This window comes from Culex quinquefasciatus, chromosome 2 (genome assembly GCF_015732765.1).
Source record: "Culex quinquefasciatus strain JHB chromosome 2, VPISU_Cqui_1.0_pri_paternal, whole genome shotgun sequence".
In the NCBI taxonomy this organism is placed as follows: domain Eukaryota; kingdom Metazoa; phylum Arthropoda; class Insecta; order Diptera; family Culicidae; genus Culex; species Culex quinquefasciatus.
Window position 1 is genome coordinate 18,031,840 of NC_051862.1, and position 19,180 is coordinate 18,051,019.

The following is a 19,180-nucleotide window of genomic DNA, read 5'->3' on the forward strand; positions in this document are numbered from 1 at the left end:
ATCAAGCTTATATTTGGGATTTGGGTTCAGTATGCCCACTGGAACAAACCCCTGAATGCCCGCCAAAAAGTCAATTTTGTTACACTCTAATGTTCCATTTACACGATAAACGTCAATATGTTCATTCGTGGTTCTCAAATTCATGAACACAATTCACGATTTTGAGAATTGACTTTTTTCTGTGTATCATGTTTAATGCAACGTAAATCAATTTTTTGACGAAGTTTGCTTGATGAAGCTTGAACCTACATTTAAAACCGATAAAATTGCAAAAAAAAAGAGTGTTTTTTAATATATTTTAAAAAGCTTTAATACAAACTTCGTCCTAGAGTAACAATAAATTAATATTGATCGGTTTTGACCATTTTGTAAACCGAAGTTTAAAATAGCAGAAATTAAAAAAAAAAATGATATATTATGACCATTATTTTTTATAATTAAATTCTCCACTCCACGCGGAAATTTGAATGCACCAATGAAACGAACCCCACGTGTCACCAACGCCAAGCAGTTTCGTCGCCGATCGTGCAATATCGAATTGTAGTCGCCAGCCGGGAACAACACCAGCAAGAAGACCAATAACAATTATTCCAAGAAACCCTGCTGCACATGGGAACAAGAACCTCAACCATTACCACCATGTCATCAAATTTCACTGGCCGCGACGACACCAGTGTTCAGTCAGTCGGTAGCTTCAGACAAGCAGAAGAAGTAATACTTCTTTATCGAGTAATTGTTTTTGTGAGGTGTTTGGTTAGACTTATTGTTCTAATAACAACAAAAAACGACTATCAAACGAAGCGAACAGGGTGACAACTACAAGAGTGCGCAAACTGTAACAAGCGACTCAAACACACACACACTCAGCTTAGCGGGGGTATACTTACTTGGCGGCGGCGATGATGATTACACAGACTTCGACGGCGTCGACGGTGGAACCTTTTTAAGGCCGCGAGCGCGCGCGCGATAAGAACGTTAATTACGAAATTCGTTCATAAAGTAAACATAACTAGGCAGGTTCGCCACCGGGCGATACGACACAACCGAGACTACGACTTCGGCACACTTTTGCTAACCAGGTCCAATTGACGAGAGACCCGGCCACCACACACTACCAACACCACCAGGTCACGTCGTCGCGCTCTATCAAAATCGTTCGTTCCGTATTGTTCTGGCCCGAGAGTGGCGCGTTGTGTGTGTATTGTCCGATGATAACAGAGTCCGCGTTGAACCAATTCAACCAGCAAAATTGACCTTTCGTCACACTGCCCGAGTGCGAATGTCGTTGTGACGAAACTTTCAGTACCACTGTAGTATTCTGATTTGTTTCAATTGCTCAATTCCGGGAACATCGAGCGATCTGCGCACGCGGTCGTTGCACAGCCACACGGAGATCAACAGACTGATCAAGCGACAGATCACGCGAGAGAGAGGATGCAGCTGTTCGCGGCGGCGGTGTGGTACAGCTTCCGAACGTTGAACTCTAAGCACTCACTAGAATTAGTTGGTTTGTTTATGACGACTAATGAAACGACGAACCTCGAAAAATGTGACAACTTGAAATATTTAGGCTTTGAACTAGTACTAGTACCAAGTTTAGTACCGCCGAGTGAACTGAATGCCCTGATTGTTGGAGTCGGACTGTGGTGAGCGCGCGCGCGCTCTCTGTCAGGCCGCTTCGTGTCGTTCGTCTGTTTTTCAAATTTTTCCTTCTTGGGACTTGGACTCAGCTCAGCACTGTGAGTTCGGGTGCGATATGGGAAGCGCGGTGTGCTGGTGAGAAGATTTTTTTAGAGTTTTTGAAAAAAAATTAAAAATATGAAATTTTATTGTTAAGCTATTACTCGATTATCCGAAGCTCTCCTATAAATTATTTTTTTAATATATTTAGTTAAGTCCAAAAGTTCAAAATTTTGTAAAATGATTATTTTTTTTTTATTTTATCGAAAATACATAAATAAGAATTAAGCAATGTATTATGAATCGGTTACAATTGATTTTAAATGTTTTATCAATCAAAATGTCAATAATAGTCAATATTTTTTTTTTGCTTCCTGATTTTTAAAGAAAATTTTGAAAGGAAAAGATTTTTAGAGATTTTAAATTTTGTCCACAAATCCCCTTCTGCCAGAAGAAGCCATTTTGCATCATTAGTTTTTTTTTTTCATATAAAATGGGTATATTCTAAAATCTGTATCTTGAGAAGAGTTTTCCGGATTGATTTGATATCTCCGGCAAAAATAGATATACGGAAAAAAATGTATCCCAGTTTTCTTATTTGAAGAGTTGAATTTGCACAATAAGTATTTTGAATTTTTCGATTTATTTAACAATTCTGAATATTTTTAAAAGGTCCTATAAGCATATGTTTATAGGACCTTTTCAAAAAAAACTCTAGAATTAAGGGTTCAAAATCTGGTACCGAAGTTTTTTAGAAAAAATCTAAAATTCTTCAAAAATCATGTTTGGTTGCAAAATCGTATTTGCAATCAAAAATGACACATTTTTGGATAAAGTGCACCATTTTCAATTAATCTTCTTATTACAAAACTTTCAAACTTACGGACCTAATCCTGCAAAAATCTTTTTGATAAAAATAGTCAGACTTTCTTGTAAATAATTTCATAAGCAGTATTTCAGGGGATGGATAAAAAAAAAATATCAAATGCTTCCGTTCCGTATTTTCAAAGTATTTGAGGTCGAGGGAAAGGGGCAAAAAAATATCAAAATTCAAGCCACAAGCAATAGTCTTTACATTTGAATGAAAAAAGTGTTTTAATATGCATTTAACACTAGTTCTTTTGTTTTGCAATATTAAGTTTTAAAAAATGTAAGATGTGACGAAAACAAAATTTTTTGCAAAAAAAGAAACTTTAAATAACAGCCTAAAATGTGTGTAACAAAAATCTTGGTGCAAAAGCAACGGCTGGATTTTTTTGTTTTAATTTTATTTAAAATGTTTAGTTTTATACAATTCAAAAATAATTAAGGGAAATAAAGCAAACTTGCAAAAAATATTTTCGAAGCGCTGAGATTTCATAAAATTTTCCCCTTGTAAAAAATAAATTCAAGATTTAAAGATCAGTATAAACCTTATTTTTGACATTAAATAAACACAAATTTCGAGCCTGTTTTTCGAAATTATGAAACAAAAAGTTTAACAAAATACTTTAAAAATCATTACAGTACAGTTATGCTACAACCAAAAATTTGCAAAATGTCAATGATTTTCTAAAAAAAATGGTCCCAAAATTTGTAAAAAGATTTAAAGTTTTCATTTATTTTTTATTTTTATTTTAATGTGTTGCAAGATTTTTTTCCAATGAAAATGTAAATTTTAGTAAACTTTGAAGGGGAGACGAGGGCCTAAATTCATTGAGTAAATACTCAATTTTGTTTTTGTTTATTATATTATGTTAAAAAGGATTTTATTGCATTTTTCTGTACTTTGAAATTTTGAACTTGTCAAAACATCAGAATTATCCAAATGGTGGAAATTTGACTTTCGGGGATTTTCTTAGATTGACTCCATCTAGAAGCGAGATTAATTTATTTTAACATCTTCAAAACAACAACATGGATACAAAGTTACAACAAAGCTGTAACTATTCGAATGCAAAATGAATCTGGCTAATCTTTTTCAAAGGTTTGGTGTAATTTTGTGATTAAATCGCCAATGTTTGGTTAAAAAATCATCAAAAAAAATCAAAATTTATGCAAACAAAGAAAAAAAAAGGCTTAAAATGATTGCAAATAGATTTTATTACCTCAATAATTTTGTTTGGATTTGGTTCAACTTTTAAACGCCTAAACAAACATTTGCATAACGCAATGTCACTCCTCCTACATCTTTAAATAAAATACTCGCTTTTACTAAAAATACATAAAAAAATATTCTGCAAAATGAAAAATCCAAAAACTCAATGATTATCGCCATACGTAAAATCAAAGAATTTGGGTTTGCGACAGGCGAACTGATAGGTCTATGTTAGGAAATTAAAACTTACGATTTACAATCAATATTTTTATTATTTTTTATCAATAAGCAATTAATCCGCTCATTCAAAAAATAATTTAATGGGGGATATGAAACAAATTCAATTATTGTTATTAATAAATTAAAAAAAGAAAAAAAATGCAAAAAACTACCCATTGCCGTACCGTGCCAATCCCACCCGAAGGGAGAGAGAGAGTGCTACACATTCGGTCACGATCGTCGTCAAACGCTCAAGTCCAATCTAGAGCAGAACGTTTTTCGTGGTCGTCGCGTTGATCGCGGGCGCGCTTCGTAGGGAAGACGATCGAATGATCCTACCACATGCAAGGGAAAGCACACACATGTGGCGGCGCAGTCGACCCCGAGAGGACGAAGTAATTCGAGCAGTTTCGTGTACTGCTGCTGGCTTTGGCTGAGTGACTTGCGGACATATGTTGGGACGCGCGGTTTTGCGTCAGTACAGAAAAAAGGCAGACGGTTATATCCAAAAATAAATTATGGCATGCATGTGCGTGAACGTGTGTGTGCGCGCGTCTGTGGGAAGATTTGTACGAATGTATATGAGGGATTAAAATAAACATCAGAACAGTGTAAACAGCGCAGTAGATGCTCCTTAGCAAGAGCAACTGAATACCGAGATAAGCCACAACTCGCGCGGACTAAATAGACTTGTTTACGAAAGACTTCAACCTTTGGAATGAAATCTTTCGTTCAACTCATTTTAGTTCTTGTACAGTAGGAAAATAAAAAAGACCTTTCACTTTAATCACTACTTATTTCAGAAGTCATTAAATTTGCTTAATTTACCGTCTTAAAAAAAATATTGAAAAAAAAGTCTAAATCTAGCTTGATTAAACATGTCTAATTGGGACCATCCATAAACCACTTGGACGCTTTTTTGGAAATCTCAATACACTCAACCCCCGGTGGTTGGTCACTTTTTCGTTTGACACTTTTTTAGTTTGTACCCCGTTGGTTGGTCAAAGTCAAACTAAAAAGTGACGAACTGTCACTTTTTACACGGCGCTCACGCACACTATCAAAACAAACGTTTGGTAGTGTGTGTGAACTCCGTGTAAAAAGTGTGTCAAACCATCGGGGTTTGAGTGTATAGCTTTCGAAAAATCGAAAGCACTAGTTGTAAACAAAGCCGGTTTTGATCGGATTCACATTCAAAGCCCTTATTTCCATTAAACTTATTTCCACGCCCTTTTTTCCTAACTCAAAATCTATAAAGCTTCGTTATGGTTATTTAGTAAATTAGTACTGTAAAAGAGGAAATGTACTACGCTCAAACCCCGAAGGTTTGATACCAACTGTTGTCAAACGAACGGGGTCACTTTTCAGTTTGACACCCCTTTTACACGGAGTTCACACACACTATCAAACGTTTGTTTTGATAGTGTGCGTGAGCGCAGTGTTAAAAGTGACAGTTCGTCACTTTTTAGTTTGACTTTGACCAACCAACGGGGTACAAACTAAAAAAGTGTCGAACTAAAAAGTGACCAACCCCCGGGGGTTGAGTGTATTGAAATTTTAAATTTTAAATTGTTTAACTTCAAAGCATATAACTTTTGCATAGAAAAACAAAACATAAATAAATTGTTTACTACATGTATTCATACAAATGCACTCTTTAACTTTTGAACCCCCTGCTCAATTAAAAAACCATTGGCAAAAAGAATTCCAGAAAAAAAGTTACAGGTTGAAAAAAATATATTACAATTTTGTTTTTATATTGTAGCTACCCAAAATTGATATCTTGTAGAAAAGTGATTTTTTTTGCAGATAGAAGTTGAGATTAAGCTTTACTAACCCAAAAAAAAAATATGATGATTTCAGAAAATACTTTTGACTCAATAGATAAGAAAATTTGACTTATGTTTTATTTGTTAACATTGGAATTAAAATGCTCAAAACAATATTTAAAAATATCCATGATTGATTGATCATCCTTGATATCTCAGACATTTTTTAAAGAAAACAATTTAATCAAATCACATTGTTTTTTTAAGTTGTTAGAGATCAATTCAATAAATAATTATTTATTTAAAAAATATAATTTTCCTGTTAATAAGCCCCACATATTTCAAAGAAAAAAACAAAAAAAAACAAATTTATCAAAAAAAATCACCAATTGTTTAACAACAAAAGTTGTATGATAATTAAGAATAATTTATAAATTAATATTTTATTTTAAAATACAATAAAAATGAATTCAAATTCAACCGGTTGTGTTTATTGAATTCAAAAGTCATAAAACTGTGATTTTTTTTTAAATTAAGTTCTTACTATTAATACGCAATTTTGATTGCGGAAACTGGTCAAAAACGTGATTTTTGAGCAAAATACATATTTAAAACTAGTTTTTAGTCAGCTGTATTTTATAAGGAGAAAGTTAGCACCCCACTTTCTTTAGGAATGCTGGTCAACGCAACCGAGCAAGATTTTGGTTTTAATACAACGTGAAACGTGATTTTTTAGTCATCAAAATAAAAAATGGGATTTTCGCACACATTACCCTTTTAAATTGCCAGTAAAAAATATCAATAGCAAAATATAGGATTTTCTTAGATAAAAAAAAACTGCTCAATAATAAAATCCTAAATAGGTTATTTACAACAGATCAAGGCACTAATTATTGTGATAAGAACAATTAAAAGCATATTATAAACGAATCAAAATTTTTTATATTTAGTAACCAATTTCTAATGTGATCCGAATCTAATGAAAAGCAATATGTTTACAAGAAGCCCAGAGATTACAACGAAAACTGAACAATTGAATTTATTTATTTAGTAGAGTTTTTTGTTCTAAACAACGATCAGTAGCATCGATGATTCAAATGAAAAAAATCTTGAGTTTTCTTTAAAAGGACCAACAAACTAATTTTTATTTTTGTTGCTTTTTGGGTGTTTTTAAAACCTCCCTGAGTCAGGGCGTTTTTCCAAAAAAAAACGGAAATATTCTTGCAACAAACTTTTTCAGCTTGAATAAATAAAATCACGATAAAGAAACCTCTATCGGGAATCTCAAATGAACATTAATCAGTACAGTCCAGGCCTCGGAAACAATTCTCAAGAAAAATAAAAACATTGTTGATGTCTTATTTTTGATTGTCCAGTTTTAATGTGATCCCAACACTTTTCTTATTTATTAAATCCAAGATGGCGGCCAAAATGGCTGCTTTGATTAAAAAAACATGTTGAAGAAAATTGCAAAGATGCACCGGCTCCGTGGCTTAATGGTTACGGCTTCTGTCTCACAAGCAGAAAGGTTCAGGGACCAAATCCCGGTCGGTACCTTTGAAATTTGGAATCAAGAATTTGAACTTTGAATATGAACAAAAACGAAAATGAATCAGGTGGGATTCGAATTTGCACCTTTGGATTGGTGGTGGTCTGGGACGCTAAGCAGTCAGCCATCAGAAGGTTTACACTCTAGTAGTGAATTGATCCGTAGTGTTGAAACATGTTATCTTCTCATATTAAATACGCGCTGGTCCCTGATTTGCCTGACGGGATTAGAAGTCTGAATATAGATCGAGTTTCCTTCATATGCTTGCTTCTATGTTTAGGCGGGGCCGAACAATGCCCAGCGACCTCGGAATTGGACCGCAAGGAGCTCTGTCATTCTGAAATGGGTCGTTGGAAGCAGCGCGAGGGCTATCACCACCTAATATCCGGGACTGAGATAAGTTGTACAGTGGACTCTCTCGTTGTCGATATTGAAGGGACCGTCGAGAGCGGGAGTTATCAAATTATAGAACGGAAAATCAAAGCAATCTATTTGAAGGGACTGAACAATTTATTGACAGCTGGAGCAATATTGATATCGAGAAGATCGACAGCCAGAGAGTCCACTGTATCAGCATTCGGCATAAACAAAGTACAAATTATACTTTCCCATAATTTTGCTACCGGTTAGCAGGTATTGGATTGGACCACACACACACACACACACATGTTGAAGAAAATTGCAAAGAAAAAGATAAGAAATTGGTTCATCTCTACCTCGAAATTTCATGAAATTGGTCTTCTATGTATTTTAAAAGAGTCCAAATTAGAAGCATCACGCGTCTCCATCGTTTTGTTAAAAAAGGGTAATCAAGTGGAGAAGCATCACCTCTCATTATTCGAAAAAGATTACCTTTTCTTAAAATGTTGCTTTTAATAATCAGCTTATCCTAGATTTTTCTCTTCAGAGCTGTGCAGTGTCCAACTTATATGCAATGCATTAGAAAAAGCCATTCAAATCGAGCGATTAGTGCTGCAAGGACTCTCGCATTGAAGTCTTTTTCCTGCAGGTCGTGACGCAGCAAGCCTGATAACACAATACAAACCCTACCCTTCCCTGACCTGACGTGACTTGGTCGCTGCTAGCACTGCACACCCAAGGAAACATGCGCGATACCGCAGAAAGTGAAAAAAAAATCGGTTCCCACAAAGCCAGGGTTCCCTGCTTCAAGTCCGAGGCAAACGAAACCGCAGAAATCCCCACTGCGAACTCTACTGATAACCGTGAGCTCTCCCCATTATAGATTAGACTGTGGAGGAGGATTTTTTCTACTCTTTTTTGGCGAAGGTTCGAGCACAGTTTTCGACATTTCCGAAACGTTGAGCGTTGAGTCGCGGAATTACGCAATTGGTCTATTTTTAAACCAACGCTCTCTTAATTAATCAATTGCTTGCCTGCCTGCCTGCCTCATCGTCGTCGTCGTCATGCGAGTCTCTGAAGAGGGCGAGACCAGACCAATATCGAAAGACTGCACTTTGACACTTGGCAAGTTCTCGAGGCAGGGCAGGTTCCTAGCCTAAAGTCCGTGCAGTCATCGTTCCTAGCCTAGCCATTTAGTCGCTTCTACTCTCATTAAAGATTTCAAGCTCACACAGAAACAATCACGGGGACGGAAAGCGCAAAAATAAAGTCATGCAGGAGATTTCTTTTCTATGGTTTGGTGAAATAAAGTAAAATGCACATAATTTTCATGCAACTCAAACGAACATCACAAACATTTAATTTCACACACAAATCGCTTACTTGCAGAGTTGGACACACAATTTCGGATACAGATTGATCGGCCCCCGGAAAACCAGGAACCCACAGAAAGAGACTCACGGCGCGGAGCAGAACAGGAACGTCGTCGCTTCTCCCGGACGGGATTTTTCACCAACTTTTTTCACCCTCTGCCTCTGTTCTGTCTGTTCGTTCAATATTTTGACAGTTCGAGCTGTGTTTACTGTTTTGCGCATGCGCGCGGGGGAAGCGATGCCAGATTTGTGTATTTTTGATGCAATTTGGAATAATTTGTGCATGAAACTTTTAAATTATTTGACGAAATTCATAACTTGATTTGTCAAAATATTTTATATTGCCATCAAAATATATTTTACATTATATCAAACATTATTCCCAGTAAGAAAATACACCAACAATCTAACAATTTTATTTTCATCTAAATTTGCTGGCACCACTTAGCGAGCCCAGTGAAGTTGAACGATACTTTTTGATTGTGAAAAGTTCGAAAATCTGTATCTCGAGAAGGGATTTTCTGATCGATTTTGTGTCTTCGGCAAAGTTGTTGGTTATGATTAGGACCTATTAGGACTGAACAGGACAACTTAGATAAACTATTTTTTGGCAATTTTCATTCTTTGCAAGGCTATATCTCTGCAACCAGAGTTTGGATCAACAATGTCTTAAATGCAAATTGTAGAAAATTTACTCAGCTTTTGGAATATATTTTTTCAAAGATGGACAAGGATGGGCATTTGATTTAATTAAAAAGACAATTTTGTCGAATATGTTAACCTAAAAGTGCCTTTATCTCAAAAATGTTACACTTTATAAACATTTTACACTTATACATTTCGGTCCTTTAAGCATATGATATATCTGCTTATAAGACCTTTAAAAAAACTCTAGAATTTTACAATGAAAATTGTTTTTTGAACATGTGTGCATTGCATATTGAACTTTTCAAAATGCACCTTTTTTCAAAAATCCATAACTTGGTTAAAAACATTTTTTTTAATCAAAAAAAAATCAAAGGGGTTAAGTTTTCAAAATCAAGACTTTGTTTTTTTTTAAAGTGGGTATTTTTTAAAGAGTTTAGTTTTTTACTGAATGATACTAACCATAACCTATAATTTTGTCAAAAACTCCAAATTAATCAGAAATCCCTTCTTGAGATACAGATTTTAGAATGTTTTCATAGCACTTTTCTATGGACAGCCTACACCAGTGTTTCTCAACCGGTGAGGAATTCCCCCCTGGGGGGGAATTTGCCCATCCTAGGGGGGGGGGGAATGAGGGTTGAATAGAAATTCAATGTCTTAAATAATTATCTGACACATTCTTTGCAACTTTCAGTTTCTTGATTAGTAATAACAACATTTGATTTTTTCCAAAAAAATTATCATTAAAGTTTCCATTTCTGTGAATTTTGACAATTCTTTGAAACAATAACGAAAAATGTTTTTTTCATATTTCTCAGGCATTTGTATTTTTTGGAGATTTTTTGGTGACAGATTTTTTTGTTGGTTTCTGTGAGATTTTCGTACACTTAGAAAGCGTACACAATTTTTTGAAAAATAATTGGAAATTGAAAAAAAGTTGTTCAAATATTATTTAAGATTGATTAAATTCGTTACATTTTTGAGAGTGATCTGTCTTCTGCTGAAGATAATTGTTAATCACATTTAATATTTGTACATATTTTAAAATTTATTGTAATTTAAACGAAAAGAAGCCAAAAAAGTGTCTTTTCTTGTTCAAAAAAAAATTATCAAATAAACAAACCTGCATTGTCTGTAAGTTTTTTTTTAATTAAAATAAAACGTTTTCAAATACCTACTATAGTTTATTGCGTAATTTACACTTTAATTTGTTATGAAAATTGTAATTATATTCGTGCATACCAGTAAATTAAAAATAAGGGGGGGGGGGGAATGAAGTTCTAGCAAACAGACAAGGGGGGAATGGATCGCAAAAGGTTGAGAAACACTGGCCTACACTATTTGCATGGAGACTCTTGTATGAATAAACTAATGATGCAAAATGGCTTGTTTCGACATATAGATTTTTGTTTAAATTTGATTTGATTTGATTTGATTTGATTTGATTTGATTTGATAACCAACAGGGCCACAAGGATGACCTATGTAGCGGTTGCCTAGAATTACAGTGGCTCAGACTTAAAGGGAGCATTTTCAAATTACTGCCGTATGAAGGGCCAAAAAGGGGTGGTTGGACGCGAACGAGCAAAATCACTCACGGTGTCCTCAGGGGAAGAGAATCTCCTTCCGACAGTAACCTCCAATAACTCCGAAAAAAGTTTGACAAAGCTGAAAAACAGGGCTCGCACCCTGTTGGGGGCCTAAAAGGGCGCGGCAGACAGCTGGAGACTGACAGGGGTCAATAGATGTAGTAATTAGACAATCCTTTAGAATTGTATAATTAATAAACTATTTCCCCCTTGTGACGTAGTTCTGGTCTTCCACTATCTACATCCAATCTCCGCCATTACAGCATACCGTCCACTGCCCTGGTGCTCCCTCCCCGATCCCCGGCTTTGATTCTAACTACTGATGAAAAGGAAAATCAAAGATGAGAAAAGGTCAATGCGGATGGAGAGCAAATCGAGCTCAGTATCCCCTCACAAAGACTGGTAGTAAGTGTGAAAAAGACAGTGGAAAATATAAAGAAAGGCAGAAAAATGAAAAGATAGTATGTCAATGCGGATGGATCGATGATCCCCTCACAATGACAAAAAAGAGATAGATGATAGGGAGAGCAAAAGAAGAACAGAAAATCAGGAATAAGAAATAGTCAATGCAGATGAATGGAAAACTAAGCTCAATATTCCTCACAAGTTAAATACTTTGAATACTTTGAATACTTTAAATGCTTTGAATACTTTAAATGCTTTGAATACTTTGAATACTTTAAATACTTTAAATACTTCAAATACTTTAAATACTTTAAATACTTTAAATACTTTAAGTACTTTAAATACTTTAAATACTTTAAATACTTTAAATACTTTAAATACTTTAAATACTTTAAATACTTTAAATACTTTAAATACTTTAAATACTTTAAATACTTTAAATACTTTAAATACTTTAAATACTTTAAATACTTTAAATACTTTAAATACTTTAAATACTTTAAATACTTTAAATACTTTAAATACTTTAAATACTTTAAATACTTTAAATACTTTAAATACTTTAAATACTTTAAATACTTTGAATACTTTAAACACTTAAAATACTTTAAGTACATTAAATACTTTAAAATCTTTAAATATTTTAAATACTTTAAATACTATAAATACTTTAACTACTTTAAGTACTTTTAATACCTAAAATACTTTAAACATTTTTAATACTTCAAATATTTTAAACACTTTTAATACTTTGAATGCTTTAAATACTTTAATACTGTAAATATTTTAATTCAATACTCTCAATATTTTAGGTACTTAACATACTTTTTAAACTTTCAATACTTAAATACTTCAAAAACTTTTAAAATATTTATTTTTTTCAATACTAAAAATACTTTCAAAATTTCAAATGAAATGAGAAATTGTGGAGACGATGGAGAGCAAATCAAGCTCAGTAAAACATCAATATAAAAAAATATTCAGCACACTACTTCATAAATTTGACATGATTGTAATTACCACCTTATAACCCACATTTCTTTTTTTAAATATGTAAACAAATTGGAAATTCAAAATTGATAAAATCGGACGTTAATAAATTAATGAATGTCGTAAAAGTTTCAATCGGTTTTATTTTTTCATTAAAGTTATGAATAATTTTACTCTGAATAAAAGTTGTATCTGTTTTATAGCAGAAACATTTTTGAACAAAAGTTTGTTACATTCAAATCATAAAATCAGAAAAAACAGAATTATTTTCCAATATCCACCACAACTTAAACAGAGTAAATGTAACAAATTAATAATTTTATATTTAAAAAATATGTCATGTGAAAATTTTTGTAAAACACTGAAAATTTTAATTGAGCGAAACCAATCAAAACCAGTGTGGATTCAAAAAAAAAATAATAAAAAAATAAGAAGGCCGTGGAAATCAGAACTTTGACACAAAAAAAATTATAAAAAATCGTTGCCTTGACTTAGCATATATGACAAAAGTGATTAAATAAGAAAAATGGAACTTCCTCACCGGGATTCTGCTGTACATCCGCAACCTTTTCCCGTTCCAGTCGATCCGTCCAACAGCTTCGACTGCGCCAGGGTTTCCCACACCATCGCCATCGGACTCTTAACAGTACCGATATCCATCTTCTTTCAAACTTCCAAAGGTCACGATCCCATGAACGGCACTCTTCAAAAACTTCCAAGGCTCTTTGTATTAACTGGCGCTTCATAAACACCCGGAATTTTCTTTTCTTCTACACTCTTAAAAAACAGTAGAATTTTTCTTCGCAAAAATTCCTTTCTGTTTCTAACACTAATTCCTTTGCAGGGGCACTCCTCCTCTTCCTAGGAGAATTAACTGTAGGGGAGCTGGGGGTAAGACGGCCACCCCACTGTTTTACTAAGTATACTAATGAAAATTACTAAAATGTTTAGCTATACTGTTCCTCATGCTAAATAATGCATATGGAGTCACCTTTGCAAAAAATATTGTTTGAAATAGTATAAAAATAGCTCAAAATAAACAAATAATTTTTGAACTTGAAACTGGATGTAATTTTCATGAATTACAACTTAGGCATTTTTGTTAGATAACAATATGTTTTCCTGTCTTCAAATATTTTTTCATGTTAAATTGAAGTTTTCCCTAGATTATGTCCCTCGAAAAAGTTTAAAAAATGCGATGAACTATTTACAAAAAAATGTTTAAAAAATAATTTATTTGGGGGCAAGACGGCCACCTCCTCCGGGGGTAAGACGGCCACCCGTAATTTGTAGATTTTATTTGATATAGGTTATATTTTTGACGGTTTATGACTATTAAGACATATTTGTAGATAAGAAAAAGCATTTTCAATAAAACTATCCATTTTTAATCAAAATGCTGTTAACTACACAGAAAAAAAAAATCGGGTAAATTTACATCATTAATGATGTACCAAAAGTGCACGTCATTAATGATGCTAATTTACATCAACTTCATTTGAAATTTACATTTCATCCAACGTAAACGTTCCCATTCAAAATATTTCAAAAAAGTGTAAATTTACGATGAAAATAACGTAAATTTACCGGAGGAACAAAATTTTTTTGCTCCGCTGAATCTAGAATCCGATGTAAATTTAAAACGCATTTGATATTCATTGCGGTTAAACAAAATGTCGGAATCTAGATCCAGCGAAGTGAAATAAGTGAATGAGATTTAGCTAAGTTTTAGAAGTAGAAGAAAAATAACGTCTTATTAGATGTTGTCATGTTAGAAAATGGTGATTTTGGCAATACGGAATGTATTCACCTAATATTTTCGTTCGCCGATCCGATGAGTTGCTTCGGTGCCAACGATTTGTCTGCCGTTGAGCAGCCGCTGCAGCGAATGGTTCCGACAACTCTACTGTGGAGTCCATCGACGATTCCAGGAATGAATTCTCGTAGCCAGCTCGTTGATGGAACTCCTCTTCTTCATCCGGATGTTGCTCTTGAAAAACGCTTCCTGAAACGCTGTAATTTGCTGGAAATCAAAACATTGTTCTAGTGATGATCACTCCGAAACACTTACGCTCAGTGATGTTTTCTTCGGCGATCTGCTTCAACCTCAGCGTGTTATTCTACATCTAATTTGGGATTCGTCGTAAGATCTTACAAACGTTGATCTGTTTTATAAGAAAGGCCTTGATTAACTGCAGATCTCCGTACTCAATCCATGGATTCAAAACATCTGTAAAGATGAGATTATTTAAATTTATGTATTATTAAAAGTAACGAACTCAACAATACCTAAACATCCTCACTGGAAAAAGTACGATCCGCCCAAAACACCTGGCGAGCCACCTTCGCATCACACTTGCAGGCGCTGTCCTTCAGCACCGGAACGACCGACCTTTGCTGCCAGTTTACGATCTTCCCAAACTTGGCCAAATAATCGAGGATGTCCGCTTCTTCCTCCTGGCGCTGGATGTTTTTAACCAGCAGCTTCGTTTACAACTCCGCACTGGTCGAATCTCGATGTCAACACCTTGGTGGATAACGAAAAAACATTGACGCACTGAGAAAAACAAACACAAAAACAAAAACAAACTTGCGAGCAAAATCTACACGCTAACCAGGAATACCTACTTTGCAACGATTTTAAATAAACTATTTTAAAACATTTTTTTTTTCAGAAAAAAATCTGAAAAAATTACAACTATCTTAGCTTTACTCCGCTTACTCATATATTCAAAGACTTTATTTCAAGACCAAAAAATAATGTTCGAATCTTTTGACGGTTGTCGTATTTACATTGTTTCAATAATTGATTATTATAATTATTAAAGTGTTTCTAACTGAAACTGCAAATTTGGTTATCTGTAACAAACGTGTAATATTTGCTCGACCCACCCCACAGTGGCCGGTTACAGAACTATATTATCCAAGGCATGAAGATTTAATCATTAGTATTTCTCTAGAGTGTAAATGGTGGGTGTCCATGCTAAAACGAAAGATTTTACACTGAAGATTAAAATAACACTCAAAATGGGTTGATTGTACTCACTGGGTGTGTACACCGCGTGTAGATTGCTTTGCTGTCAAAGTTAGTTTTTTTCTCACCATAAACGTGTTTTGTTTAGTAAACGGTCCGTGTCGAGGTGTCGAGTTCCAGAGCGCGTACCAGAAAATGAAATGTGATGGCCACGATCGAGGTTTTCCCTCATCCTGCGTCCGTCAATTGCCTCCGTCCGTTTGGCCTTGGCCACCACACAGTGGACCCGGAACATATCTTCATTTTCTGTCCTTCGACGTAAAACGTGCACCACACCAGAAAGGTATGTAGTTTGTACTTTGTTTTTCTCGGCCAAAATCGGTGAAATTTGTGAATACTCCGGCCACCAAGGCTCCAGCGGACAAGAGGGCCAACACGAGAAAAATCTGCCTGCAGTGTCGGAATTGTAACTGAAGGTAATCAAGGCTAAGGTGAATGTCTACCGGGAAGTGTACGAAGACGCCGCCAGCTGCAGGAGCTGGTCGTCAAGCTACCTCGTCGCAAGCAGAATCTGCTGCGCGCGGCGAGGTACGCTTAGAAGTATGACCGAATGGAGCATAAGGAGGTTTAGAAGCCATGCGAGGCCAAGAAGGCCAGAAACATATACGTTCGGCCGAGCCGAAGGTGACCTTCGTCATCCGTATCCGCGGTATCAACAAGGTCCGCAAGTTGCTGCAACTGTTCCGTCTGCGGCAGATCAACAACGCCACCTTCATCAAGCTGAACAAGACCACTAAGAACAAGCTGCGCATCGCCGACCCGTACGGGATTTGTCCCTTTCTACATGGTAAGCTTGAAGACTAGATAATATTTGATCTGAAAAAAAAAATTAAATATATTTTTTCATTAAAACTATCAAGTACTATCCTCAGTCATCGCTTGACTGGCTGGCGCTCCTCGTGACAAGATCGCTAACACTTGAATCCACCAGTTTGCTGAGACTGCCGAGTTCTGCTTGCGTACGGAACGTGCTCGTGGCGCTCGTTCGATTGCAGAACTTCCTCATCAACTACCAGGCCACGTCACATTACAAACTGACCATGCCCCCAGCACTGGGAAATGCTTTTGAAGCGAAACTCGTCTTGACAAACTTGTTGAGCCCGGAACTACACCAACATTGGCGTCAACGGCACGTACTGTCTGGTGTTCAAGACTGCAAAGCGGATGGTAAGTAAATCAGCAAATGATCTACAATTTATTTACGCAAAATTTAAAATTTGCAGCTCGGACTACCACCCGCGGAAATCGGAAACGTCAGGCGTACCACAAAACGCAGTCGCTGATGGTCTTTTTAGACCAGGTCATCCAAGTCATGTTGCTGGTGTACCCACCAGAACCTGCAGTAAGCCTTCAAGAACACCACACCTCATTCGACGCAGTACCCGCTGGCAGTAGATAAGCTGTTCTGATTGACGACTGTTACGCAGTCCGGTGCTGCAGCTGCTGCGAAGTCGTATGAGCAAGCCTCGCACTCACGATTGAACACAATCCCTAGCGGAGTCCGGCCACAACCCGGACGACAACCGCTTCTCAAAAGCATCCGGAAGTATCATGCTGTAAGTTTGTGAAACTTTGATTAGAATTTCCACCTGTTTCGATTGTAGAAGACCCTAGATTTCAAACAAAATAATGTCAAATAGCTTAAGACTAAAATGTAACAAACAGTGCATTTTGCTTACGACAGTTAACTCTTACTATAAGAACGAGCAGGATGCAGAATCCCCTTTGAAAATCTTACCTTCTAACCTTAAGAAATGCTCTAACATCCAAAGCAAACAAGTTTCCCAATGAGATTAGATTTCACCTGTTGCTATGCGACTCACTTACCTTATTTTACTACACTAAATTAAGCAGTTTGCGAAAACACTCCAACTTTACTGCGCAGCGCCCCAAACTTCAATAACTCTCAACCGATTTGTTTTGTTGACTGCTTGAGCTGTCATTTGGGAAACAGATTTGTAATTGAAAATAAATGCTTTTTAAATTTACATTGAGCTACTTTTACATCAGAAGTACAATTACATGCTTTTCAAAATTTCAAATTTAATTTCTGCCAGAAACAAAAGTTCTATTTACATTAGATTCATGTGTTACATTGAATCTCAACTTACGAGAAGGGCATTTAAATGCAATTCACCAATTTAAATGAAATTTCAAATTTACATTGAGCATGTTTACGTTCAAAACATGATTTCAGTGTCGGGTAAATTTACATTTTTTTTTCTGTGTACAGTTTCGACAACATTCTTTACTGTGATATAGCAAAACTCATTGAATAGTATGAAATCCTATCAAACTTTTCATGAAAATCGCTAATTTAATATTGTTTACATAATTTTGATTTACTTATTCTAATCGAAATACACAAACTAATTATTTTGCATCAAATTGTGTTTGTTTTGTAGTAAAAATTCACAGTTTTTCATACAATGTGGTCGCAATAATATGAAATTCACTGAGCCAAAATATGAAAATTTTTAAACAGCATTTTTCTTAACATTTGAAACCTGATTTTTTTCAACCAAAATAGTTATGATGTTCAGAGAAGTCTGTTCAACCAACCATGTAGGTATTTAGGTGGATTTAGCAAAGTTATTAAGTTAATTTATAGCACTGGCCGTCTTACCCCACATGGGTGGCCGTCTTACCCCGCGTATTTCATATATATACGATTTCAATTATTTTTTTAAAATTGCTTAAAAGTATTGATAATTGGTTTTTAGACCAACTAATTTATGTCATTTCGATAATGGACTATTAGTAGAACAATATGTACGTAATTTGAGATCAAAATAATCTGTTGTGTAAATTTTATTAGGATTCTCCCTTAGGGTGGCCGTCTTACCCCCATCTCCCCTACGCGAAGGACCACGAAACGGAACCGACAACTTTGAATTACAAAATTTTTTTTTTTTAGTTTTACTGAAAAATCTTTTTTCAGCAAAATTGACGCGAGCAAAATATGACAAAATTGAGACCAAAAAGTGCCGTCTTCTTGGCCTACAGGGCAAAAACTAACGTTGTAAAATGTTTGTTCTAGAAAAATCGTAAAACTATGAGAAAAACTGCGATTGGCCAAAAAGTTAATACCGTAGGCTTATAGTCCATGAAATTACCTATCTTTTGACCTATGGGAGTATGGGTGTTGGAGGCTGTTGCAAAAAGATATTAAGGTTTAAAAAAAATCAAAAAGGTCATTTTCTTATAATTAACAAAACATTGTTTAAAAACAACTCTAGCCATAAGCCCAACGATCTCAACCGCATGCATGTCAATGCTTTCTCGCGCGCACATTGTCTCAACGCGCCTTCCCACGATCTACACAGCAAAAAAAAGTTGAATTTTGGAATGTTGAAAATTTTGTTGGTTGAATATTTATCATTTTTTGAGTAATATTACTCAAAAAATGTGTAAAAATGTGAATCTGATGAATATTCATCAGAAACTGATGAAAATTCATTAATTCCTGATGTAATATTACACATATT

General features: G+C 35.1%; 1 protein-coding gene across 2 annotated transcripts in view; it reads right to left on the reverse strand.

The window, feature by feature from the left end:
• Nucleotides 1-9,203, reverse strand: part of LOC6047155 (zinc finger protein OZF) — a 32,253-nt gene extending 23,050 nt beyond the window's left edge. Inside the window, exon 1 of one of the 2 annotated variants that reach the window (XM_038255395.1) lies at nt 9,038-9,203. The gene's annotated coding sequence lies outside the window, so the exon portion shown is untranslated. Of the gene's footprint in view, nt 1-887; nt 1,562-9,037 lie in introns of those variants that run through there. The other variant, XM_038255394.1, reaches the window with a different exon arrangement.
• Between the last annotated feature and the right edge of the window lie 9,977 nt (nt 9,204-19,180).